The sequence below is a fragment of the Periophthalmus magnuspinnatus genome, chromosome 24, assembly GCF_009829125.3.
Source record: "Periophthalmus magnuspinnatus isolate fPerMag1 chromosome 24, fPerMag1.2.pri, whole genome shotgun sequence".
Classification (NCBI taxonomy): domain Eukaryota; kingdom Metazoa; phylum Chordata; class Actinopteri; order Gobiiformes; family Gobiidae; genus Periophthalmus; species Periophthalmus magnuspinnatus.
The window spans coordinates 3,809,766-3,835,401 of record NC_047149.1 but is presented as its reverse complement, the minus strand read 5'-3'; the positions used below and the strand labels follow the sequence as shown (position 1 = coordinate 3,835,401).

The 25,636-nt window shown below is 40.4% G+C and overlaps 1 protein-coding gene across 2 annotated transcripts in view; it reads right to left on the bottom strand.

Annotated features, from left to right (window-relative positions):
* Nucleotides 1-25,113, bottom strand: part of hpcal1 (hippocalcin-like 1) — a 36,196-nt gene extending 11,083 nt beyond the window's left edge. The window contains exon 1 of one of the 2 annotated variants that reach the window (XM_055232125.1): nt 24,851-25,113. The gene's annotated coding sequence lies outside the window, so the exon portion shown is untranslated. Of the gene's footprint in view, nt 1-8,386; nt 8,464-24,850 lie in introns of those variants that run through there. The other variant, XM_033990736.2, reaches the window with a different exon arrangement.
* Nucleotides 25,114-25,636: the final 523 nt, after the last annotated feature.

The window sequence follows — 25,636 nt, the reverse complement described above, 5'->3', positions numbered from 1 at the left end:
GGTGCCTTTGTTTCCCAAGGTCGCTCCCGATAGCATTGGAGACAGGTTTGATTTACAGCGTTGCAGCACTGGCGAGAAGGGGCATTACCTTCAATATCATCGCTCCGGATTGGCTCTTTGGTTGCTATGATACTCGCGGTCAGAATTTCTAACGTGCAACTTGGTTCCAAATTCACCCTATAACTGCTAAACTCAATGAGGTTCATTTGACTGGAGCCGAACACTGTGGGTGACGTCAAACTCACTTAGTCCACTTCTTTATACAGACTATGCTCTTTATTGACACTTCCTGAAGTTTCTTCTGTAAGAGGACAACAGCTGACCCTACCACAGACATTTTAGTGAACAAGTTGAGTCTCCAAATTTAAACCTAATAGGGGATTTGTGAGTCTTTGATATGGTAATTTGACTCTGTAGTTGACTGTAAGCTACCGGGTCATTTCTTTCTACAAAAAGTAAGGAGGCAGAGTACTAATAATTAACACCTAAGAGCTCTGTCTGTCATGTCCCCGCCTCAGAGTGACAGAGCTTTATGAAATGAAACTACTGCACATCACATCAGGTTTGTCAAGTAGCTGTGTACAGTTTTGTATCATATTTTATATTGTATATGGTATATATATATTTATGGAATTGTCATATGGGAGCATTGCTGACATACAGTCCCTGACAAAAGTCTTGTCGCTTACCCATTTTGTAGAAAGAAAAGCTTGTAACCTGACTTTAAATTAATTGATTGGTCTTAGAAATGTCTCATATAAAAGCTAAAACCCTCCCAATTTATGCTCAATATACTAAAATAAATTTGCTTCAATGAAGAAAGATTGATCATTTAATGAACACAGAAAGGTCAGATTTTGGCAAGACAAAAGTTTTGTACATTTTCTACAGAAAATTGAACAAATAATTTGCTTCAAATACAAAAATATGTTGCATAACGTCAGTGAATTAAGTAGTGGTGCTGTGAGATCCATATTTCATATCTTATATGACTTCCATGAGCTTGAAGGACTGCATCCATGCGGTTCAACAATGATTCATACAATTTGTTGTCATCAGGAATAGCAAAGAAAGCAGTCTTACATGCCTCCCAGAGTTCATCAAGATTCTTTGGTTTTGCCTTCCATGCTTCCTCTTTCATTCTACCCCAGACATGCTCAATGATGTTCATGTCTGGTGACTGGGCCAGTCCTGGAGCACCTTGATCTTCTTCGCCTTGAGGAACTTTGATGTAGAGATAGAAGTATGCGATGGAGCACCATCCTGCTGCAAAATTTGACCCCTTTTATGGTTGGGAATGTAAGAGGTAGCTTATACTTCTTGATATTTTAGGCTATTGATATTGCCTTCCACCCTGCAAATGTCTCGCACTCCCCCATACTGGATGTAACCCCAGACCATGATTTTTCCGCCACCAAACTTAACTGTTTTCTGGGTGAATCTTGGATCCATGCGGGCTCCAGTAGGTCTCCTGCAATATTTGCGGCAGCTGTGATGTAATTCAACCGAGGATTAAACTGAGAAATCCACCTTCTGCCACTTTTCCAGTGTCCATCCTTTTAGCAGGCTGTGGGCCTTGGCAAATGCCACACGTTTTTTTAATTGCCTTTTGTTTAGTGCTGGTTTCTGTGCACTGATTCGACCATGGAGGCCATTTCGAGACAGAACTCTACAAACTGTTCTGGTTGACACAGGGACTTGAGGTGACCAGGCCTGGTGGAGCTCTGCTGCAGTGGAAAAGGGGCTGGCCTTGGATTTTTGAATCAACAAACGGTCCTCCCGAGCAGTTGTCTTGCGGGGTCTGCCGGACCTGGGCTTGTCAAAAACATCTCCAGTCTTTTCAGATCTTTTTCTTATTCTTTGTACTTGACGCTGAGGCACACTGAAGGTGTCAGCCACCTCAGCAGTGGACCTGGTCTTCAGCCTCTTGATAATTAACGCTTTGGTCTCAGGGTGGATCTTAGGCTGTTGTCAGAGGCCAAGTTGCAGTTGATGTGAAGGTCTGGTGTGCTGGGGTTCTTTTTATACACACCCACTAATTGATTGATCAGTAACTGATCACAGGTGAGGCTGTAATCTAGGATTGGGTGCATCATATGACAAGGCAACAAGACTTTTGCCTTGCCAAAATTTGACCTTTCTGTGTTCATTAAATGATCAATCTTTCTTCAGTGAAGCAAATTTATTTTAGTATATTGAGCATAATTTGGGAGGGTTTTAGCTTTCATATGAGACATTTCTAAGACCAATCGATTAATTTAAAGTCAGGTTATAAGCTTTTGTTTCTACAAAATGGATAAGCGACAAGACTTTTGTCAGGGACTGTAGGTTTGTGGGCGGAGCATTGCACAGAATCTTGCAGCTAACCATAAGGAGGGTTTGAATAGGGCCCAGGAGAGATCACAGAAATACTCAAACATGCATGGATGACATCTAAAACCTCTCCAGGCACGTTTTTGACATTATAACATGGTAGGAATCTTCAAAAAGTCGATTTTGCATAAAGTCCCCTCTTTAATAAAAGAAACAGATGAATGTCTACATGACATTTCTGAATCCCACAGGTCTGACCCAAAGTCTGAAAATGTGGAGCACAGTAACCATGGAGACAACAGACCTCCCTAAAGAAAAGTTGCAGCACACCTTTAACTGTAAAAATACCAAAGGAATCTGAGTACCTTGATGGTCCCTGGACCCCAGTTTGAGAAGCCCTCAACAGAGGACCTCCTGAGGATTACAGACGTTTGTCCAAATTGCGTTTCCATGGAGATGAGCTGTGTTCTTGTATGTGGATGTGAGTGTGCATATAACAGCACAAAGACATTGCCTGCCGTGAGAGTACGACTTAGGGGTCTGACTGTCGTTACAAACATGATTTGTCTTTTTGGGCTCAGAATCTGTTAAATTGAATTAAGACTGAAATTTAGATTCATGATTTAGTTTGAATAATTTACAAGGTGTAAACTGAAATTGTACATAAAACACATTGAATCTCTTCACAGTGGCGCCTCACAGGGTGCTCCGCTCAGAATACAGAATTACTCAATTGCTGATTTGTTATAATGTTGTTTCCGCATCAAAAACAGTCCTTGAGTTGTGTTTTGTTTCATTCACACATGTTTAACACAGTTAAGTTCTTCACTCAAACAGCAAACACTCTTTCCCACCTTGTGATGTCATGTGGTGATACAGAAAATGCTCCATTGTGTTTTTAAACTCCACACACCTTCACTAAAATCATTTGGAACATTTCAGCCCTGGAATTGCCCATTTCTGCTGAACAAAAGGTAAACGGTAGCTGTTAACTTGAAAACTACCACTTCATGGCATCAGTGGAACAGAGCGTTTTGAGTTTTGGAGATGTACCAGACTAATAATAAAGTGTAACGCAAACATGTGTGAGTGAAACAAAACACAACTCCAGGTCTGTTTTTGAGGAGGTAACATTATAATACGGCTAAAAGCTCACAAGTCAAATTTGCATAACATAGAACCTTTAAAGTCATTGTACATAATACATTCCCATTAATGCTCTATCACCAAGTCTACAGCTTTTCGACAGACACCAAAAACAGCTACTAAAGTATGAGTGTTTGTATGATAGAGACACATGGCCCCATCCTTTCTGTTCTGTGTGATGTCTGTAGAAACCACAGAACATTCTACAGGTGAGAGGATCTTTGTTCTGATATGTGGATCTGTCTGAAGCTCGGTGGTTTTATATGCACCTAGTCCAAGTGTGGGTGGGCAACCAAATCAAAGAAGTGCGGAGGCAGAGGAGAAGAAAAGACAAAGTACCACTCACAAAGAAGGGCTATTTCAGGACTCACACGGCTCTGACAGAACGGCACTCAAATATAGAAAATCTACAGGCAATTTTGAATACAACTTTACAGACCACAGTAACCTGGCATGTTTAATGCCATGCTGTGGAACATTCCAGGCAAAACAAAGCAACATCTCTGAGATAAGAAGGTTGAGGACCTTGAGGATCTTGTGTCAGTTATAATGTCATTTTATTATTCACAATTACAAACACATTTGACATGAAGCTCTTTAAGTGCCTTTTGGATTTTGGTTCTCACTTTAAAGAGGGGGTATTCTGCAAAATACAATTTTTGGAGCTTTCTCCCATGTTATGATGTTCTTTCCTCATCAAAAACATGTTTGAAGATGTTTTAGATGTTATCCATGCATGTTTGACTAATCTAGCAATCTCTCCCGGGCCCAATTCTAACCCTTCTCACGGTTAGCTGTAAGATTCTGTCCAACGCTCCGCCCACAAGTCTACATCACCCATGCTCCCACACAACAATTGTCCAGAAATATACAAAACATGATACAAAACAATACACTACCTGATGTGATGTGCAGTAGTTTCACTGATTGTGTTGTGATAGTGCTCTGAAGGGGGAGCAAAGGGAGGACAGGAGCAGAGCATCAAAAACTAAGGTGAAACTTATAAAACATGATAATACATTGTTTTCAGTGAATATGGCATTTTCGAAACAATAAAAGGAAACATGGTGATGTAAATATGTTATGTGTTACAGTTAATATCCCATAGAAGTAAAATACTCCTTCTGTAAGCTGATTATGTATATTTTGTGTTTTTGGTTTTAACCCTAACCCTCACTTCAGAAATTTTACACCAAATTGTCTATCCTGATGAGGTGCCCTGTCGTGATTTGCAGTGGCGGGAAAAGTATTGACAATTTGTACTAAGGTAAAAGTAGAGTAAGATGGCTAAAAATGTACGGCGTTACAAGTACAAGTACTGCTGTCAAAATGATAATGCCTTAGAAATGTTCTTTATGGGCTTATCAAAGCCTCTCAAAGCTCTACAATGTCATTATTCATTCCACATTCAGTGGTGGTAAGATACTTCTATAGCCACAGATGCCCTGGAGCAGAGTGAAGGAAGCAAGACTGCCGATCTGTGCCAACGGCCCCTCCGACCAACAACACTCACACCACTTTCATACTGGGTTGGGTGGGATAAGGCAGGGGTGTCAAACACATTTTCACCGAGGGCCACATCAGCAAAATGGCTGCCCTCAAAGGGCCAGATGTAAAATAAAACTAAAAAATATAAATAAATAAACTACTTTTTTAACTTTTCAATTAACTGTTTCTGTATTTATTACTTATTCAAGTTACAAATATTAAATATGTATTTGCCTAGATGTTAAAATATGACTGGGTAACTGCGTATCTCCTGATAAAATGACATTTTAAGACGATCATACCTTTTAATTTACTCTGTCAAGGACCAAATAAAATGATGTGGAGGGCCACATTTGGCCCGCGGGCCTTGAGTTTGACACATGTGGATTAAGGGGTAAAACTACAGAAAGGAGTAGAGACAGCTGTGGATTACATAATTTAGACTTGTACAGTACTCAGTAACTTTCATGATTAAATTTAAAGTAATTACACTCACCCGGCTAGAATTATACTCAAGTACAAGTACAAGTAGAGGTTTAAAAATGTATTAAAACAACGCAATTAAAAAATCTTCAGAATGAAAGTAACGTGAGTCTTTTTATTTTCCACCCCTGCTGGTTTGTCATTTCCTGCTCCTCTGTCACCTTGAGCTAACCCAGGAGTCTTCAAATGGCACTTAGTCATTTGGAGAGGTGAGAGAATGAGGACTCTGTGGGACTGCTGCAAATGTAATGAGTAAAGCAGGTCTGTGTAATCTCATGTCATTATTACAGCTCACTATTATCCCTCACACACTGATGCTAAACTGGAGTCTGGGCCTAGAGTCAACTAAAGAAAGTTCCAGACGAATGTTTAGTCGACTAAAAAGAGGGCGTGGCAAAAGCTCTCAAAACTATTACGTATCTCTATAGGGTTGTCAAAAGTATTGAAAACGAGACAAACTAGTACTGAAACCATAGACTGGAGATATAAATGGACATAGCTAACCATGTTCCAGTGTGATCATGGACGCACTTCCGGCTCTGTTGACTCTGGATCTGAATCACCCCTCTCTCCATAACTGCTGCTCGCTCAGGCTCGTCATTTTGGTCTTAAAATGTTCGTATTAACTCGCTTTACAAGATCCTGGTGTTTTTATTTCGCTATTGTGGCCATAAAACAAGATATGAACATTAGTAACAGGCGACTTCTTTCCCTGAGGTCACTCCTGCTAGCGTTAGCAGCAGGTTTGATTGACGCGCCTTGCTCCCTGCTAAACCAGCGGTGCAGGCAGGAAGGTGCGTTACCTTAAACAGTCTTAGTCCAGATTGGATCTTTGGCTGCTACAATACTAGTGGTCCGAATTCCAAATAGGGACCTTGGCTCCAAATTCACCCTTATAACTGCTGGCCTCGATGAGCTTACTACTGAACACTGAGGGACTACACACATATAAGACACATGGGATAGAAAACAAAGTACTACCATTTAATGTGGAAAATCACATTGATTGTCTAAAGAAAGAGAGTTTTTTAAAATTATCATTGTGATATCAGAGTCTATTCCTTAGAATCAAAATCGAGTTAAAAATTTCACTTTAATACTGCTCTGTATCTGACCCAAACTGCACTCACAACACTACATCTGCAAAAAACAACTATTTACACAGACAAAGTACTAGAAAACTATGTATTTATATAATGACTGATTGGATTTGTGAATCATGAGTTTAATCTGCTTTTTACATATAAAAAAAAAAAAAAAAAAAAAATGTTCAGCTCACTCACTCACTACTGACTGACTTGACTAAAGGCCCTAATAGAGTCACAGATGTAAAAGAGACATGTAAATATGATTTTTCTGTGGGCCTCCTGCAGACCACATACATGTGTATACAAGTGATTAGAGGCGGGTGAGATGAGCCGGTCAAACATGGACATCTGCGGCTGGATTTGACTGTGGTTCATATGTGCCATTCAAATGCATCACTTCATTCTGATGGTTTTGCATGTTCTCCTATTCAGCCAAAATGGAGATATGGATTGTGCTTAAAAAAGTGCACTTTTTGAGGAGGGCGCAGGACATGCTTGTCTCCATGGAGATTGCCATTCGAATGTTGCATGGCAAGGCATTAAATGTACTGCAACCTCACTGTTAGCAACACTACTTCCTGTCCCATTAAATCTCTATGAGGTTTTTGCTCAAATTAATAAATATTTTAAAATGAGGCAGTGGAAGGGAGCTGCAGGTGGGTTAGGGTCAGACAGTGGAAGGGACCTGTGTGTGGGTTAGGGGTCAGAAGTCAGAGGTCAGGGGGTCAGGGTCACGCAGTGGACATGGAGCTTCAGGTGGATGTGACGGACAACATGTTAAACACTCTAGAAATAAAATAAATACTTCACCAGAGACATGTTTGTGTCAGAGCCACAAACATGTCTCTTTTATGTCTGAAGATTTGGGAGTGAATAATGAGTTTAATCTGTATTTTTACATAACTCAGCTCAGTGGTTAGAGTGTTGGTCCCCCAACCCGAAGGTCAGAGGATCGAGTCCCGCTCGGACCAAGTTCTGTCGTTGTGTCCTTAGGCAAGACACTTCACCCACATTGCCTAGTATGAAAGTGGTGTGTGCGTGAATGATAGGTGGTGGTCGGAGGGGCCGATGGCGCAGATTGGCAGCCTCGCTTCCGTCAGTATCCCCAGGGCAGCTGTGGCTACAATAGTAGCTTACCATCACCAAGTGTGGAAATGAATGAATAATGACTATAGTGTAGCGCTTTGAGAGGCTTTGACGAGCCTGTAAAGCACATTACAAGTGTAAGGCATTATTATTATTATTATATACATAAATACACAGTTTCCTAGTAGTTTTCTGTGTAAAGTTGAAATAGTATGGTATTTTCTGATCTCTGTTAGAATGTTTCCTCATCACAAACAGACCTGGAATTGTGTTTTGTTTCATTCACACATGTTTAACACACAAACAAGTTTTTCTCTCAAACAGAAAACACTCTGTTCCACCTTGTGATGTCATGTGGTAATACAGGAAGTGCTCCACTGTGTTTTTAAATTCCCTACACCTTCACTAGAATCATTTGGATCATTTTAGCCTTGGAATTGTCAATCTCTACTGGACTAAAGTTAAAAGGAGCTATTAAAAAATACCACTTCATGACATCACAAGGTGAAACAGAGCATTTTTTAGCTCTAGAAATGTAGACATACTAATAATAAAGGATTAGTCAAACATGTGAATGAAACATAACACAACTCCAGGTCTGTTTTTGAGGAGGTAACAGCATTATGACATGGTTTAAAGCTCACAAGAGTCCATTTTGTGTAATATAGGACCTTTAAGTTTTGAGAGCTTTTGCCACACCCCTTTTTACTCAACTAGATTGTGCACAGTGTGTTGTGTTGAACAGTGTACCTCCACATAAATGAGCTGTTTCCATTGCATACCTCCAAAGTCCTCCACTGCAGAGTACCACAGGAGGCCCAGTCAAGCTCCTCCTCCTCTGTCTGCCCCTGTCTGCTCCTCTTTCTGCTCCTCACACCACTCCTCTGCTCCTCTGTCTGCTCCTCTTTCTGCTCCTCACACCACTCCTCTGCTCCTCTGTCTGCTCCTGTCTGCTCCTGTTTCTGCTCCTCACACCACTCCTCTGCTCTTCTGTCTGCTCCTCTGTCAGCTCCTCGCAGCACTCCTCTGCTCCTCTGCTCTTCTCTCTGCTCTCCTCTGCTTCTCTGAGTGCCAACGCTGGAGGGGACACAAATATAAGCTACTATTTAGTGTACCAAAACATACTGGAGTACCCAAAATACACCAGGCTAAAATAGGACAGTCAAAATACAGACATAGGAATGAGTACAAACGTTATACCACTGAGGCTTTGGGTCTACTGCTACTACTGCTACTGTAGTTGCTGCTAATCCTCAATTTTGATTTAATATAATATATTGTTGTTGGCTCAAAGAATAGACTTTAAAGCAGCTCTGCTTGTGAACAAGTCTCTCCATGGACCAGCACCAAAGAACATCTCCCACATGTTAGAGCCACATGAACCATCTCAGACTGAGGACTTCAGGGACCGGCCTCCTGCTGGTCCCAGAGTCAGGACTAAACATGGAGAATCAGAGTTTCAGTTTCCTAAAGATGTGAGACAGGACTCTACTTTGACAATGTTTAAATCCAGGCTCAAAACAGTTCTGTTTAGCTGTGGATATGCACTTTTCTCTTTTCATTTTAGAATCATTATTAATGTTTACCTTTATAAGATTTCAACCCCAATTTTGATACTGAAGAATAAACCTGATACCTGTTTTGAGCCCCAAATGATAATTTTAAAAGCTCTTTTTTACACAGTATTGTAATTTTCAACATTGGAATCGGTATCGAGTATTGAATCTATTCCTTAGTATCAAAATCAAGTTTGAAATGTTAGTATCGTGACAACATGGTGTATGACCATTCTAAATGATTTGACACATGTATTTTTCCAGGTTTGGAGTGAGTCATTTCTTCAGTGAGTCGTTACATTCTAAGCTCTAAACGTCTGACATGTGAGCTGTTTTACTGCTTCTACAGTCTACAACCCGAGCCCATAAAGTCCAGCCTTCTCGACGTCTCTCTGCAGTAGTCAGTGTAGTAGTACGAGTCCCATATGCTGTTACTGTGTTGAAAACTAGGTGATTATGATCCTGTCAGGACTCAGAGGAAGAGTGTTCGTAGACGGGGGACAGTGACACAGCACAGACTCGGCTCCATTCCTCTGCTCTGTCTGCCGTCCTCCACATCTCCAGACACCCCCCGCCTCAGCCTCCGTCACATAGGCCTGTCACGATAACACATTCTGAAGCACAGACAATAATATATAAAAATGATGATGCAAAAACCCTAAAGCACACACATTCACCAGTGTACACATACATTCATCTGTGAGAGCTGAAATTGCACCATCAACCTGTGGGTTAGTGGATCTGACCACTCTACCAATGATGTTTATGTCAAGAGTGGGATTTGAACCACCAACCTTCAGATCAGGGCACAAATGCTCTACCAAATGAGCCACCATCAACATGAATGCTGTTGTTGTGTCCATGTGCAAGACACTTAAGTGCTTCAAGTGCTTTGAAGGCGGAATAATGAAAGTTATTTCTTCATCCATCTACAGATAAAATTTTATTCCAGTCCAGAAACAATTACAAAATATCCTCCAAATGCAAAGAAATTGTACACATTAAATAGCCCAAAAAATAGTGTTCCAACTATTACTTACTGACAATACGCTGATATAGTTTTTTGTTTTGATTGTGACAGGCCTCTCCCCTTCCTCGGTCCCTGCCTCGGTCCCTGCCTCGGTCCCTTCCTCGGTCCCTGCCTCGGTCCCTGCCTCGGTCCCTGCCTCGGTCCCTGCCTCGGTCCCTGCCTTGGTCCCTGCCTTGGTCCCTGCCTTGGTCCCTGCCAAGGCTCCAGCCCCCACAACTTTTCCCACAGACAAACAAGAGTCTTGCTGGAAAAAGTGGGGACCACAGGAGTCTCATGTACTCAGGTTATGCCGAGGCTTTCAACTAATGTTGCACAGTTTTTGGAGTTGTAGTTTTTGTACTTATTGATGAATATTCCCATTAGTGACCAAATCTCTGTGCTGATCTAAACTATCCACAGATTACACATCATACAAGTTCACAGAGAGCCAAGATATTTGAAAAAGCAACTGCCAAGTAAAGTCTGATACTTTGATACTAATCAATACTAAAATTAGTATTTCTGCTCAATTAAACAGCTAAAGGTGATGACAAATGACATAAATAGGACAACATGGGACATTTTTTGAATATTTTTAGAATAGTCTTAATCTGTACCAGAACTAGTACAAAACCACAAGAAAATAGTGTAAATAAACACACTAGACCCTGTATGCTACACATTATGCCAAAGGTGTATATTATGATTTTCTTGGAGCCAGAGCATTATTTTGCTGTTATCATGATTCATGTGCACTAGTTTATACTGTTAGTTTATACTGTTAGTTTATACGGGCTTTGACAGGAAATGAAAGTACTCTGCTTCTTTGGAAAGTTTACACTTCACTCAGAGCATGGCCGAAGCTGAGCAATTTAAATAAATACATAAAAATAATAATAATAAAATAAAATAAAAAATCCCCAATCCCAAGCTCATGGTTACAACCCTCCTCCCCGGGCTCCACATGAATGAAACCAAGACAAACATGTGTCTGTATATGTGCACACACACAAGTGTATGTACACACACCCACATACACACACTTACAAAAACTAATGCATAATACATAGACACAAACTCATTTTTCATATATACATACAAACACATATACACATACATATATACCAACAAATATACATATTGCAGACATCAAATTGAAAATGAGTGAATATTTGTATAAAAACAATAAAGTTTATCAGTTTGAACATTAAATATCATGTCTTTGTTGTTTATTCAGTTCAATATAGGCTGAAAAGGATTTGCAAATCATTGTATTCTGTTTTTTTTTTAAAGTTTTACACAGCATCCCAACTTCATTGGAATTGGGGTTGTAGATTTAGATTTTTTTTTTTTCTGGTATAAATCTGTTCTTGGGTTTTTGAGTCAGTGGCATAAATGAGTTTACGTATTATTGTTTATTCTCTATGTTTACTTCAGGGGTTTTATTGTTCTTTTCCTGTGTACTGGGTTATTGTGTAAATGACTTTTAGCCTTTAAATGTGCTATATAAACACATTTGAATTGAATTGATTCATGTATGTTTGAGTAATCTTTATTGTCCTGTATTCCAGACGCCCACTGTGACAGTCTTTCAGTATTGCAATTTAAAATGTCAAAATAATATCATAATGATTCCAACGTGTGATAGATTATAACTATAGAGCAGATTTACAATCTGTCTTCTTTAAATTATCTTTGAGATATCAAAATCAATATTGATTTTGGGGCCATTTCTTTAGTATCATGTTAGGAAGTGCCAGGTGCCAGTGTGATTTCATATGCAGCATTAGATATTAGTCATATACATATAATATTTAGATTTGCATGTGACTCATATCCTGTTCTAACCAGCCACATAACTGTCACTTCAATAAACTGATTGGATTAAAACCAGCAACCCCTTGGTTATAGATGCTTAAAGTTCTTATATTACACAAAACTGACTCTTTTGTGAGCTTTAAGTCATGTTATAATGTTGTTCCCTCCTCAAAAACAGACCTGGAGTTGTGTGCTGTTTCATTCACTCATTGTTTGAGTAACATTTTATCATTAGTCTGTGTACATCTCCAGAGAAGCTGGACTGATTTACTCTACAAAACAAAGACTAACTATAAGTTGTTGTCTTTTGAAAAATATTTCATTTGACCCATGTGTACAGTATCCTCTGGTACACCGAGGAGTGAAGAAGTTTCAATGAGACTAAAGCAAGAGCTGCAGCTTCATAGTCTGGCAATTCCAAGGCTGTGTATGAAGTTTAAAAACACAGTGACACATGACATCAGGAGGTGGAACGGAGTGTTTTCTGTTTGAGAGAAGAACTCAGCTTAAATATGCAGAGTTTGTGTGTTAAACATGTGTGAATGAAACAAAACACAACTCCAGGTCTGTTTGTGATGAGGATTATAATACCACATTATAACACAGATATAAAATAAATGTGTAATAAAGGCCCTTTAACTGACTGCACTACTGCACTCAGCTTGGGTTCAGTCGCATTAGTCTGAAACAAAACCCAGCTTTGTTTGCCAGACGCAGTACAGATGTTATGTAGTGGGGGAGGAGGGGAGGGGGCCCGGGTTACGTGACAGCCCACTGATAGAGCCGATCATGGGGAGACAGCAGCACACCTGATGGAGCAGAACTAATAAGGCACACGGACATTTGATTTACTTTATATCAGTGCTGTGTGGTACACTGCTAACATCACTAACACAACCTCAGCGCTGGCCTGACCCCGAGGCGTTTGACTTTTATGGGGCATTAACTGCAAACACATAACATATTTAGATCACCATGTTACCTTTGATTGTTTTGAATAGGGATGCACTGATACCGATACCAGTATCAAGTTAGATATCATGTTTCAGTACTTGTACTTGTCAATGGGCTGCTGATACCAAGAGTCGATACTACTGTAACTGCGCTGTGATTTATTTGATGCTCACAGCTCATTTCTCAGATGAGCAGTGCTGCTCTGAGCAGCGCGCTCTGAGCGGCCAGTCCTGGTTCAGTACTACAACGAAAATATCCCTCTGGACCAGAAAGGATTTTTGTCATAGAGTGTAATATGATCACAAACTGCTCATGTTCAGCTGTGCACCTACTGATTTCAAATTCTAGGGCAATTTTTTATCTATTTTCAGATCATAAACTTTTTCTCAACTCAAAATCCATTTGTTGTCTTAAAAAAACATTTTTTAATCATTAGCTTTGGCTACGCTCTATGTCCGCTTTAGCTAAGCTCAAGTGCTGATTGGTTAGAGCGGTCACATGGTACGACATGAACAAGCGTGTGAGCGATGTGAAAGAGCCGCAGGTTTAGAACATGGTTCAGAAACTCCTGGAAGCATAAACATTATCATTTATAATTTGTAATTTATTTATTGTTCCCTTGTCTCCTTAACGGCCGCTCCGCTCACTCTCGACGCACAAACTCTCATGGGGGGCAACTCAACTGCACATGGTCCATGGGCAGGGCAGGACCAGATGTACCAGTCCTGAATGTATGAACTTATTGTAATTGTCAAACAGCGAATGGATAGAGCAAGTTCAGAGCTTTTAAAAGAAGTATAGCATATACCATATATATATTTCACCATATTTCATATTGGTGAAAGTGTGGCCATGGTAAATGTAAGATAACACACACTCACTAAAAGTGGATCGTAAGCAATTAGCTCATTAGCAGTTAGCACGGACCACAGTCGACAAGTGTAAATGTTAAACCCAGGTGCTTATCAAAATCTATTATATTTGAACTATACCTAACTACAGTGATTTCAATAGAAATGTAAAACAGCCTCTCAAATAAGTATTCGAAGATCAAAAAGGCTGTACTATAAAATCCTGTGAAATTAATTTATCACTATAATCGAACCCCTGTAAAAATGATATAGGCTTGTGGGTGGAGCATTGCACAGAATCTTACAGCTAACCATATGGAGGGTTTGAATAGGGCTCAGGAGAGATCACTAGATTACTCAGACATGCATGGATGACATCTAGAACCACTTCAAGCAGGTTTTTGATGACCTTATAACATGGTAGAAAGCATAACACCATCTCTATGCTTTCTCTGCTCCTCTGTTTCTGCTCCTCTGTTTCTGCTCCTCTGTCTCTGCTCCTCAGGCTCTGCTCCTCTGGTTCTGCTCCTCTGGTTCTGCTCCTCTGTCTCTGCTCCTCTGTCTCTGCTCCTCTGGTTCTGCTCCTCTGGTTCTGCTCCTCTGTCTCTGCTCCTCTGACTCTGCTCCTCTGTGCTGTCATTCAGTTTGTGGAACTAGTCTCACATGTTTCCTTTTTTTTCTGTTTGGTGAACAATCTATGCAGATCTCCCAGGTTTTTATGGATGCTTCTATATAGAATCAATAAGAGTAGGAGGTGGTGTGTGGGTGTTAAGTTAGTTATCCTCACCAGAAAAGTATGTAGAATTCACTAGCGTCATGATGCTAAAGGAAAGAAAAGTATTGTACTGTTTAAACCTCTGTGTGAGTGAATATTGTCCACTTTTGAGATGGTAGTGAAATAAGTAACTTCACATTAGTTCATTTGTACCACATGATTTGAACTCTATCAGCACAGAGGAGGGCCAGTCCTGGACACATCTACAGCCTGTTTGTCAGTTTAGTAGTTCAGTTTAGTCCTGGCTTAGCCCTGGTTCAGTCGTGGTTCAGTCCTGATTCAGTTGTGGTTCAGTTCTACGACTACGACAGACATCTTTAAACTTTAACCAAACAGACATCATCTAAACGTCTAAGCTCTTATACTAATCAGACACGTGCACCCAACCTCCACACGTGCGTGAAGAACAGCCCAGAGCTAACATCTGCTACAACGTCAGACACCTCTCCACCTTTCTGCAGGAGATGGAGGAGGAAACCATGGAGCTTCAGAGCCCCATCAGCTCCCCAGACGTAGCTGTCGTCAAGGCAACAGCAGAGTGTAGGCCTGCACACATGCGAGAGGAGCCAGGAGAGCGCAGAGGCCGGCGCAGGAGATACTGGTCTGGAGAACATGTGGGTGGCTTCCACGGAGAACAAAGCTTTTTTCTTCAACATGGTCCAAAATGTTCACAAGAGCGGGTGAAGGAGATTATATCATAATTTCTCTAGGTTGGGCATTTGATTTAGAATAGAAGAGTAATGTTACTTCAAAATAACAACACTCAAGTAGAAGTACAAAGTAGTGGACCAAGAAATTCAAGAAAGTCAGGATAAAAAAAGTATTTGGGAAAACTACTCCAAGTAAAAGTAACTTAAAGAGTAACTGTTGGGACGTAACATCTGATTTATAATTTGAAGTGAATGTGAAGGACAAAACATTAAATACTGCACAAAATCTGGTATTTTCAAACAGACACAAAAATGAGACAAACTAAATCATATCTGAAGGAGCTGCAAGAGACACAAATGTTCAAATCATTTCATATTGTCGACATGAAGCTCAAGTCACTTTAGAGTCACTCACAGAGAGGAGAGGAACCACAACTTTAACTTACATAACAGTACTGTTACCAGCACCAAAGTACATCTCCCACATGTTAGTGCCACATGAACCATCTCGCATTCTGAGGACTTCAGGGACCGGCCTCCTGCTGGTCCCAGAGTCAGGACCAAACATGGAGAATCAGTGTTTCAGTTTTATGCAACTAAAACCTGGAACATTCTTCCTGAAGATGTGAGACAATTACTTTGACAATGTTTAAATCCAGGCTCAAAACTGTTCTGTTTAGCTGTGCATATGACTGAAAGGTGCCTCTTCTCTTTTAATGTTCATTTTTTGGTGATTATTTATGTTTGGATTTGTTGGATTGTGATTTTTTTCTTTTTTCTGCTGTAAAGCGCTTTGAATTACTTGGCGCACAAATTATGCAGTACAGTACAAATAAACTTGCCTTGTCTACTTCAATAAAAATATTACTCAAATAGGAGTGAAACTATGCTCTGGAAATCATAATTTCTTTAAGTTATTCAAGTAAATATAACTGAGTATAACAAACTACACCTCTGCAATACTCATTTCACAAAAACATAGTTAACATTTTAAATAATTAATTAATTATTTAATTATTCTTTGCTGCAAGATCCTGCCCAATGCTCAGCCCACAAGCCCGTAGGCTCCCATCCATACTCCCACACAGCCGTTCTCCAGAAATATACAAAAACAGGATGCAAAACAATGCACAGCAACTGGACAAACCTGATGTGATGTGCAGTAGTTTCATTAGCGATGTGATAGCGCTCTGAAGGGGGCGTGACTTAGGGGCACGTATTAAACATATTAATACGTTGTTTTTGGTTTGATTTTCAAAACAATAAAAGGTAACATGGTGATGTTGTTATGTGTTAGCAGTTAATTCTCCATAGAAGTGCAGGACTCTAACAAACTGTCACTTAACCGAGTCATAATTATAAAAACATACAAACCTGTCATATCACACTTACACACTTCACTGTGATTGGGTTATTCTATCATTCCAAGTGTGACAGATCACTCAGCACTCAACAGGGACATCAGGGAACCACTCACCCATTCACACATATCCACACACACATCCACACACATCCACACACACCCCCACACACATCCACACACACACATATCCACACACATCCACACGCACATCCACACACATCCACACACACCCCTTCACACACACATCCACACACACATCCACACACACATTCATACACTAGTGTATAGACACACTCAACAGCTCAACAGTCTTATGCAAATCACTTTCTCACTACACACCAACTAAACAACTCTGTAGCAGCTAAAGGCATCAGGGGTCTTGGTCAGGTTATTGGATCAATAACCTTTTGCCTCCTGTAGGGGGCACTCTCGGTTCACAGCAAAATAGTTATAGTTAAGAGTTTGCGCGTTCTCTCTGTGTCTGGCTGGGTTTCCTTCAGTTTTCCCCATCAATTCAAAACATGAGTACCAGGTCAAATCATCCAGCTGAGGTCGTCCTGACCAAGACGAGCTCAAAATCTGGAGATGGGTCCAAAGCTCCTGTCACGTTTAACCCGGAGACACTGAAGGATGGGTCAAACGCAGAGGACAAATTTACTACAGTGTACTGTTTGGCTAGTATTTGTAGTGTTTGCAAGAGAGACTATCTATAGCTCATTTAAAAAGTGTGATATGTGAGATCGTGTACCAAAGGTGAGGACAGGTCTACGACAGGTGCAAAAATACTCCTGTCTCTGTGACCTGTCTCCCCATTAGCGCTGTGCCATTGTACTGAGCGTGTGGTGAGAGAGCGGAGACAGATGGTGAGCAGTTCAAACAGATAACAGGCATGAGTGACTTAGATCAATGTTTAGGCCTGGCTGTCACGGCAACACGTGTGAGGGACAATGTGATTGTATTGAAAGTACACTGACACGATAAACCTATATGAAGCACGATACTCTGCAGCTGATGTCATCAACATTCCCTGGGGATGTGAAGCTAACTGAAGGCACTGTTCTGTCTGAAGCTCTGTGACTCAAGTTAGACTTTAATCTGAGTTTTGTTTAACGCAATGTGGCAAGAAAGAACTAATTTAGGTACAACAGGTGAGCTGATTTGTGCTGTTAAACATGTCCCTCTCAGGTAACATTACAGTCACAAACTAGCTAGCATTAGCCAACAGTTTTTCAGTTAATCACTCACACCTTTTGTGTAAAATCATCTAAACAAAACAGAACTGGACCCTTTTCCTGTTTATTTATATTAGAGGGGGTCTATGTGAGGCTTCTTGCCCCGGACCATCAAAATTCTGTGTATGAGCCTGCTCTCCATTAAAAAGATCACTCTTTGACATCATATGACTGATTCACGCTGTCTTTGTTTCTCTGTGAATTTTCCAGCCCTAAAAAACATATTTAGACTTTAATCCTTGCCAAAAAACACAAAACATGTCAAATCTGTTCCTTCACAGTCTGAACCATAGTCTGCATAAAGAAGTGGACTTATGTGAGTGTGAAGTCACCCATAGCATTCAGCTAAAGTCAAGTGAAGCTCATTGAGGCTAGAGCAGGTATAAGGGCCAATCTGGAGCCAAGTTCCATATTAGGAATTCTGACTGGGAGTATCAGATCAAACCAAAGAGCCAATCCAGAGCAAAGCAGGTAACGCTGAGTCGATGGAGCTAGAAGCACCCCCATGATCACTTCCTATCTGGCCTAAAAGGCAGCTAGCAGGTTTTCAGTGTCAATTTATATATACAGTCTAAGGTCTGAAGTCTACTCCAAACCTGATAGCTGACCATTAGAAATGACGATTAATTGCACGATCTTAATCTTTAGTCATTATCATTAGGCGTCTGCAGGGGAGATACTGCAGACTGACCTGTCACTATAATGACTATATCGACTTATTGTTCAATATATGTTTGATGGAACAGTATTTTTGGGGGGTCACTCTTTATTGTGGGGACTTTTTGTCTTGGCCAAGGACACAATAACAGCATTCATCTGTGTGAGTTGGAATCACACCGTCAACCAGCAAACCAACCAGTGGATCTGACCGCTCGACCAATGATGTTTATGTCGACACCATAGACTGTATAAAGAAGTGGACGTCACCCGTAGCATTTAGCTCCAACCAAATGAAGCTCATTGAGGCTAGTAGTTATAGGAGCGAATTTGGAGCCAAGTTCAATGTTTGGAATTCCAACCTCGAGTATCATAGCAACCAAAGAGCCAATTAGGAGCGAGGCTGTTGAAGGTAACGCCCCTTCCCACCCACACCATTGGTTTAGCAGGGAGCGGGCTTTTGGCAACACTGTCAATCAAACCTGTTGCTAATGCCAGTTGGGGAAAAAGTCACCTGATTTGTCTGTTATTAAAGTTCATATCTTGATTTATGGACACAATAGCAAAATAAAAATACCAGGATCATGTAGAGCGGGTTAATACCAACATTTTAAGACCAAAATGACGAGTCTGACAGCTGTAGTTTCAGAGAGAGGAGTGACAGTTTTTCAATAGAAAGTGAATTGCAGTCAATAGAACCAGAAGTGCGCAAATGCTCACATTCTAATTGGAAAACAGTGGCTAGCAAGTTAGCTATGTCCACTTACATATACAGTAACTTTCCGATCAGTGGACTAACACTCTACCAAATGAGCCACTGTTGCCAATATTATCACATTAAATCTCTGTAGAGATATATCGTGCTTCAAATGTTGTTATTGTGACAGGTATCAGCAGATAATTAAAGCTGAAGTATTGAAGTGGTAATGGAAAAGCTGGATGGCTGCATGCCTCAATACAGCCATTCAAATTCCTGTTTGGATTTGAGTGTGATTTTTTTCTGTCCAACACATTGGGGCTACTGTAATATGATGCTCTGCCAACTCTGATGTAAAACCTAAACAAAGGAGAACGGTGCCTATGAGATGATCTAAGTGCAGTGTGTGATATGAGTTTGAAGCTGCAGTTTCATGTGGCAGATGTGTCCCCATTGAGGAAGCTATTTTTAGGCCTGCTCCTCCTCACTGCCACACTCAAATCACCCAATACACTGCTATTAGATTTATTACATTAAAGGTCCTATATTACACAAAATGGATCATTGAGAGCTTTAAGCCATGTTATAATGTTGTTACCTCATCAAAAACATACTGGAGTTGTGTTTTGTTTCATTTACACATGTTTGACTAATTCTACATCTCCAAAGTTCAAAATGCTCTGTTCCACCTTGTGATGTCAAGAAGAGGTAGTTTTTAAGTTAACAGCTCTTTTTACTTTTAGTTCAGTAGAAACTGGAAATTCTAGGGCTGAATTGATCCAAATGATTCGAGTGAAGGTGTGTGGAGTTTAAAAACACAGTGGAGCACTTCCTGTATTACAGGTCTCTAGACTGTGACCAAATGCTAGCATTTTGCTCCAATTTTTTGCATCTGTATGAATTTTTTGTTGCACTCACACACATGCAACCAGAATTTTAATAGATATATATGTGAGGTGAGCACAATTTCAGAGATGTAGATGTTTAGTATTTGCATAAAATGTTAGTAATGACTTGAAACACTCTCTCCTCCCCCCTTGTCTCGGCTCTGCGTCCCCTCTGCTCCCACAGCAGCACGGACACAGCTGAGTGGAGGCTGCGCTCAGGCTGCTGATGCCAGGTCACAGATTGTATAAAGAAGGGGACTAAGGGAGTGTTCGACTTCAGTCAAATGAAGCTCATCGAGGCTAGAGCAGATACACACAATAGTGAAATAAAAACCCCAGAGTCGTATAGAGCGGGTTAATATGAACATTTGCCTGACAGCAGCAGTTAGGTGACAGTTTTTCAATGTAAAGTGAATTGGAGCCAGAGTCAATGTAGCCAGAAGTGCATCCATGCTCACTTCCTATTTGGAAGGTGGCGGATAGCACATTGGCTATGTCCATTTATGTACAGTCTATGGGTTGGGTCTGTGAGCCCACAGCAGTGTCAGAGCTGTGCCCTGAGCACAGAGCTGATATGTGCTCAGAGAGCAGCTTTAGTAAAACCAACAAGCACAGTAACCTTTGTAAAGTCACTCCACACTGTGGCCCGCAGAGGACAGGGGCAGGGGCTGTAGTATCAGTCATAAAACTGTTAGCATCACACACTGACTGCATGTGGACAGATGTGCTGCTGTTCACTACAGTCTCGACTTTAAGATGATGGAAGAGTAGAGCACGTGCTGTTAGTCAGTAAGTCTGTTACAATAATCACTGTATCGATTTATCGTTCAACACATAAGAGATGGAACAATCATTGTTGGGGGCAGTATTTGTCGTGGGGACTTTATACTTTGTTATTTTTCTGTTCTAAGATAAGATTTGAGTTGTAGAGGGTTTAATAAATATCTTCTGTGAATCATTATAGATCCAGACTGTGCTGCATTCTGCTGTATATTTAATGCAGTTTGTGTTTTGTAGCCATATTGGACGTTATATTTTTAAAAGGGGATAATTCTACTTTTCACAGTAGTGTCATAGATTAGTTTCAATATTATCGTTTATCGTCTACATTTTCTTCAGTGATACATCACACTTGTGTTATCATGACAGGTCAAGTCAGACTATGTCAGTAAAACTACATATTAATAATGACGGGTTCCACAGAGAGAAACTGAGACGATTCTTATTCAATTCCAGCGTAAACATTTACTCGATACATGATTTATTTTCCATCCAGATCTGTTTTGCAGACGACCTGCTTCTTCCTTCCAGCTCATAAATAAATCTGTCTGCATTAAACATCTATTAGCTGATTACATTACAATTAAACACACACACATCCATACACCAGTGTACACAGAGACTGGGGATGGAGCAGGTTAAGTGTCTTCTTGCCCAAGGACACAACAACAGTATTAATCTGTGGGAGTTGGAATCGCACCGCCAACCTGTGGGTCAGTGGATCTGCTTTGTGTCAGCAGCATAAAGTAGTTTCAGTATTATCATTTATCGTAATATTTCTTTGTAACTGTACTTTAGAAGTGCATTGTTTTGAAGATGTGTGAAATGATAATACTGCATACATCGTTTTATCTAGAATAAAATGATAAAATAGCAGCAAAAATGTCATCTTGAGTATCGCTGAGTCCCTCTGTGTCTGTCATCAACACAGAAAACTCCATCCAAAATGCAGAGACTATTTTTATTTTTATTAGTCAAATTGAAACTATTGTGTAACCCTTGTTAACATTACAGTTGCTAGGTAACAGGTACAGAATTACCTCGTATGTCACATGTGCTGCCTGTGTCCAAACAGGAAGTAACACTGTAAGCTTAAGGAAATTCAAGTAGAAAATGGAAAGATTTTTAGTAAAGTCTTAAATCCATACTATCTATACAATCTCTGTTTTAGTGAGAGGAGCAGTCTAATGTGTCATATGCACTTTAAAGATACTACATCATGCTAAATGTACTCTTTAAGCCATGTTAGCCACATAATAGTCATCATTTGACTAATAAAAAATAAAAATTGCCTCCGCATTTTTGTGTGTTGATGACAAAGGCAGAGGGATTCTGTTTTACAACTCACTGCTACTTCCTGCATTTTTGTACTTTTCATCTAAACTTTTTTTTTTCCCCCACAAACTGCCATTTAACTGACATTTAGCACAGGTGCTATCCCACAAAACCAAGTCAGAATGAGAAAAACATGAAAGCTTGTCTTATGCACTTTAAACCTCAAACAATACACTGTAGAGTTCTGGTGTAAAGGAACACGCCGAATTTCTTCTGGTTGTTTATTTTCTTACCATCCCGAGGGCCAGTGCAGGCTGTAACCCACCAAACAAGAGCAACACAACAGCAAAACAACAGCTCCAAACTCCAAAACAGTAACCAACAAATACACCCTCTGCATCAACCTGTCGGCATAGCAACCAAGTGTCACAAACAAAAGCAGTTACGTTAAACAACAACACATAAACAGATACAAGAATAAAAGGTGTCAACTCTGAACTAAACACAAAACATCACATCATTACACTCTGCAAAAATACATGATCTGATTAGACTGTTCATGTCCCCGCCCACACACACCACTGAGCCTAAACGACACACAGAGATATACATGAGCTGTACATCTCATCACAGCCAACAAATAGACTCAAATAAAAGTAGTTTGTTTTTTCATTTTGGTGACCTTTGAACCCAGTGGCGGTGGGGTGGTGAGGTAGAGGTGGAGGAGAGATGGAGGGGAAAGGAGACAAAAGAGAGAAAAGAGAGACAGAGAGAGAAGAGAGAGAAAAAGAGAGAAAAAAGACAAAAGGAAAGAGAAGAGAAAAGACACAAAAGAGAGAAGAGAAAGAGAGACAAAAGAGAGCAAAAAGAGAGGAAGAAAAAAGAGAGAAGAGAGTGAGAAAGGAGAGAGAGAAAAGAGAAAAAAGAGAGGAAAAAAGAGAGAAGAGAGTGAGGAAGGAGAGAAAAAAGACAGATAAAAGAGAGAGAAAAAAGACAAAAGAATAGAGAAGACAAAAGAGACAAAAGAGAGAAGATAAAGAGAGACAAAAGAGAGCAAAAAGAGAAAAGAGAAAAAAGAGAGAAGAGAATGAGGAAGGAGAGAAAAAAGACAGAGAGAAAAAAGACAAAAGAATAGAGAAGAGAAAAGAGACAAAAGAGAGAAGAGAGAGAAAAAAGAGAGAAGAGTGAGAAAGGAGAGAAAAGAAAGATAAGAGAGTAAGAAAAAAGATAAAAAGACAGAGAGAAAAGAGAAGAGAGAGAAAAGAGATCAAAGAGAGAGTAAGAAAAGAGATAAAAAATAGAGAGAAGAGAAAGAAGAGAGAAAGAGAGAGAGAGAAGAGAGAAAAGAGAGGAAAGAATGGGAAAGAGAGAAGAGAGAGAAAGAGAGAGATTGGGAAAGAATAGAAAAGAGAGGAAAGAGAGAGTAAGAAAAGAGAGAAAAGAGAGAAGAGAGCGAGAGAAAAAGTGAAAAGAGAGAGTAGGAAAGAGAGATGAGGCGTGATGGGTGTGTGTACAAATGAAGCTAAAGGCCTCTTCAAACACTTAAATACGAGGGTGGGTGAGGATGGGGACAATTGTGGTTTGACTGAAAAGAAATATAAAGCCACTGTATGTAACTTTTTAGCCAAAAATAGACAAAAAGTAAATGCATGTTTTTTGTTTTTTTTTTTCATTTTGTTTGTGTTTATGGCACTAAAAAACATGCATCCTTACTAAGAGCGAGCATGCATCTCCATAAACCTGACTCTTATTTAGCCTGGAGGAAGCTCGTTTCCATGAAAATGTTGTTCTAAACTTCCTTTATCTCTAATCTCCCACAGTATGGCATTAAACGCATCTATCTCCATGGAGAATGTTCCGACGCATGCTTTAACTTTCTATTTCCATGGAGTCCTGCATGTGACGTGCCGCCCCCAGATAGTCGAGCGATTCATCTGAGGAGGGGCTTTTACTCTGCCTAATTAAAAAACAGAGTGGACTAATTAACTGAACATATTACAAACCATTTATAGAGTTGATGACATGAAAACTAAAAATATCCGATAACAATTCACACCTCAGCACCGATCTCACAGACTGGGTGTAACTCAGTCCTGACTAATACTAGCTGTTTTGGCTCTTGTGGTCTATGGGTGGAACTTTTGGCTTCACGGTGCGTTTTTGGGTCATTCCACTGTCGTAACTCCCACTTCAGCTATCAAAACTAAACTTAACAGCACTATTTTCTGATCTGTTTTAACGTTTCCTCAGCACAAACAGACCTGGAGTTGTGTTTTGTTTCATTCACACATGTTTAACACACAAACCCTGCATATTTAGCCTGAGCTCTTCTCTCTAACTGAAAACACCTTGTTCCACCTTGTGATGTCATCACGTGGTAATACAGGAAGTGCTCCACTGTGTTTTTAAACTCCATACACCTTCACTAGAATCATTTGGATCATTTCATATCTCCAGTTTCTTATCTCTACTGAACTGAAACATTGCTGAAAACTACCACTTCATGACGTCACAAGGTGAAACAGAGCATTTTGAGCTTTGGGGATGTAGACAGACTAATATTAAGTGTTACTCAAACATGTGTGAATGAAACAAACACAACTCCAGTATGTTTTTGAGGAGGTAACAGCATTATAACATGTTTTAAAGAGTAAATTTTGCGTAATATAGGACCTTTAAAAAACTAACGTATTTCACATGTAAGCTTATTATAATTACCCCAGACTCATTTACAGCTCTTACCTTGCGCACTTTTATGTAAAACTCCGCTCTGTCCCAGTTGCGTCCGCGCGCAGCCGGGTCCCAACACCGTTAACTTGAACCCGCGGCAGCAGCGCCTCTTTCCGCTCGTAAACTTCGCAGAAACGCGTGTAACAGCGTCAGACCGGGGACAGCGGCAATGGAGCAGAGATAAACAGCGTCAGAAGAGTTAGCGGGTGCGGTGTTGTGCGTTGCCCGCTCCCCTGCCCCTCTCATCCGGGCGGAGCGGCTGTCTTTCCGCGGAAGATGTGGCACGGAGCTCGCCTTTCATCCGCCGAGACCACGCAACAACCAGAGGGGGCAATTTACGTGTTTTAGCGCAATAAAACCGTATTTTTAAGCTTATACTATATCAAACATCATTACATTGTGTTTAAACTCGATGGAAATAACGAGTAAAGACTTAATGTTAGTGATAAAGTGTTTTAATAAGTTTAGACCGAGTTATCTTGCGAGTTTGGCATTTCAGTCCCCCCGCAGTGAGGTTGGTACAGTCCACACAGAGCAGAAACAGTGGAAATGGAAAAAGCGCCTATCTGAACCAGGACTATTATTAGCGCCCTATCTTAAATAAACCTTGAGAATATGAACTAAACATGGCGGCCGTTGTGTCACTAAAGGATATCACTGAAGTGAATATGGCCCTTTGGCATGTTTCTCTGTTTATCACTCCGTTTGGCATGGTGGGCCATATTTATACAGGGGAGTCAGGAAGTGGGACATCAGGTAAAGTGGACCATTAGTTAAAGTGGGCCATCAGGCAAAGTG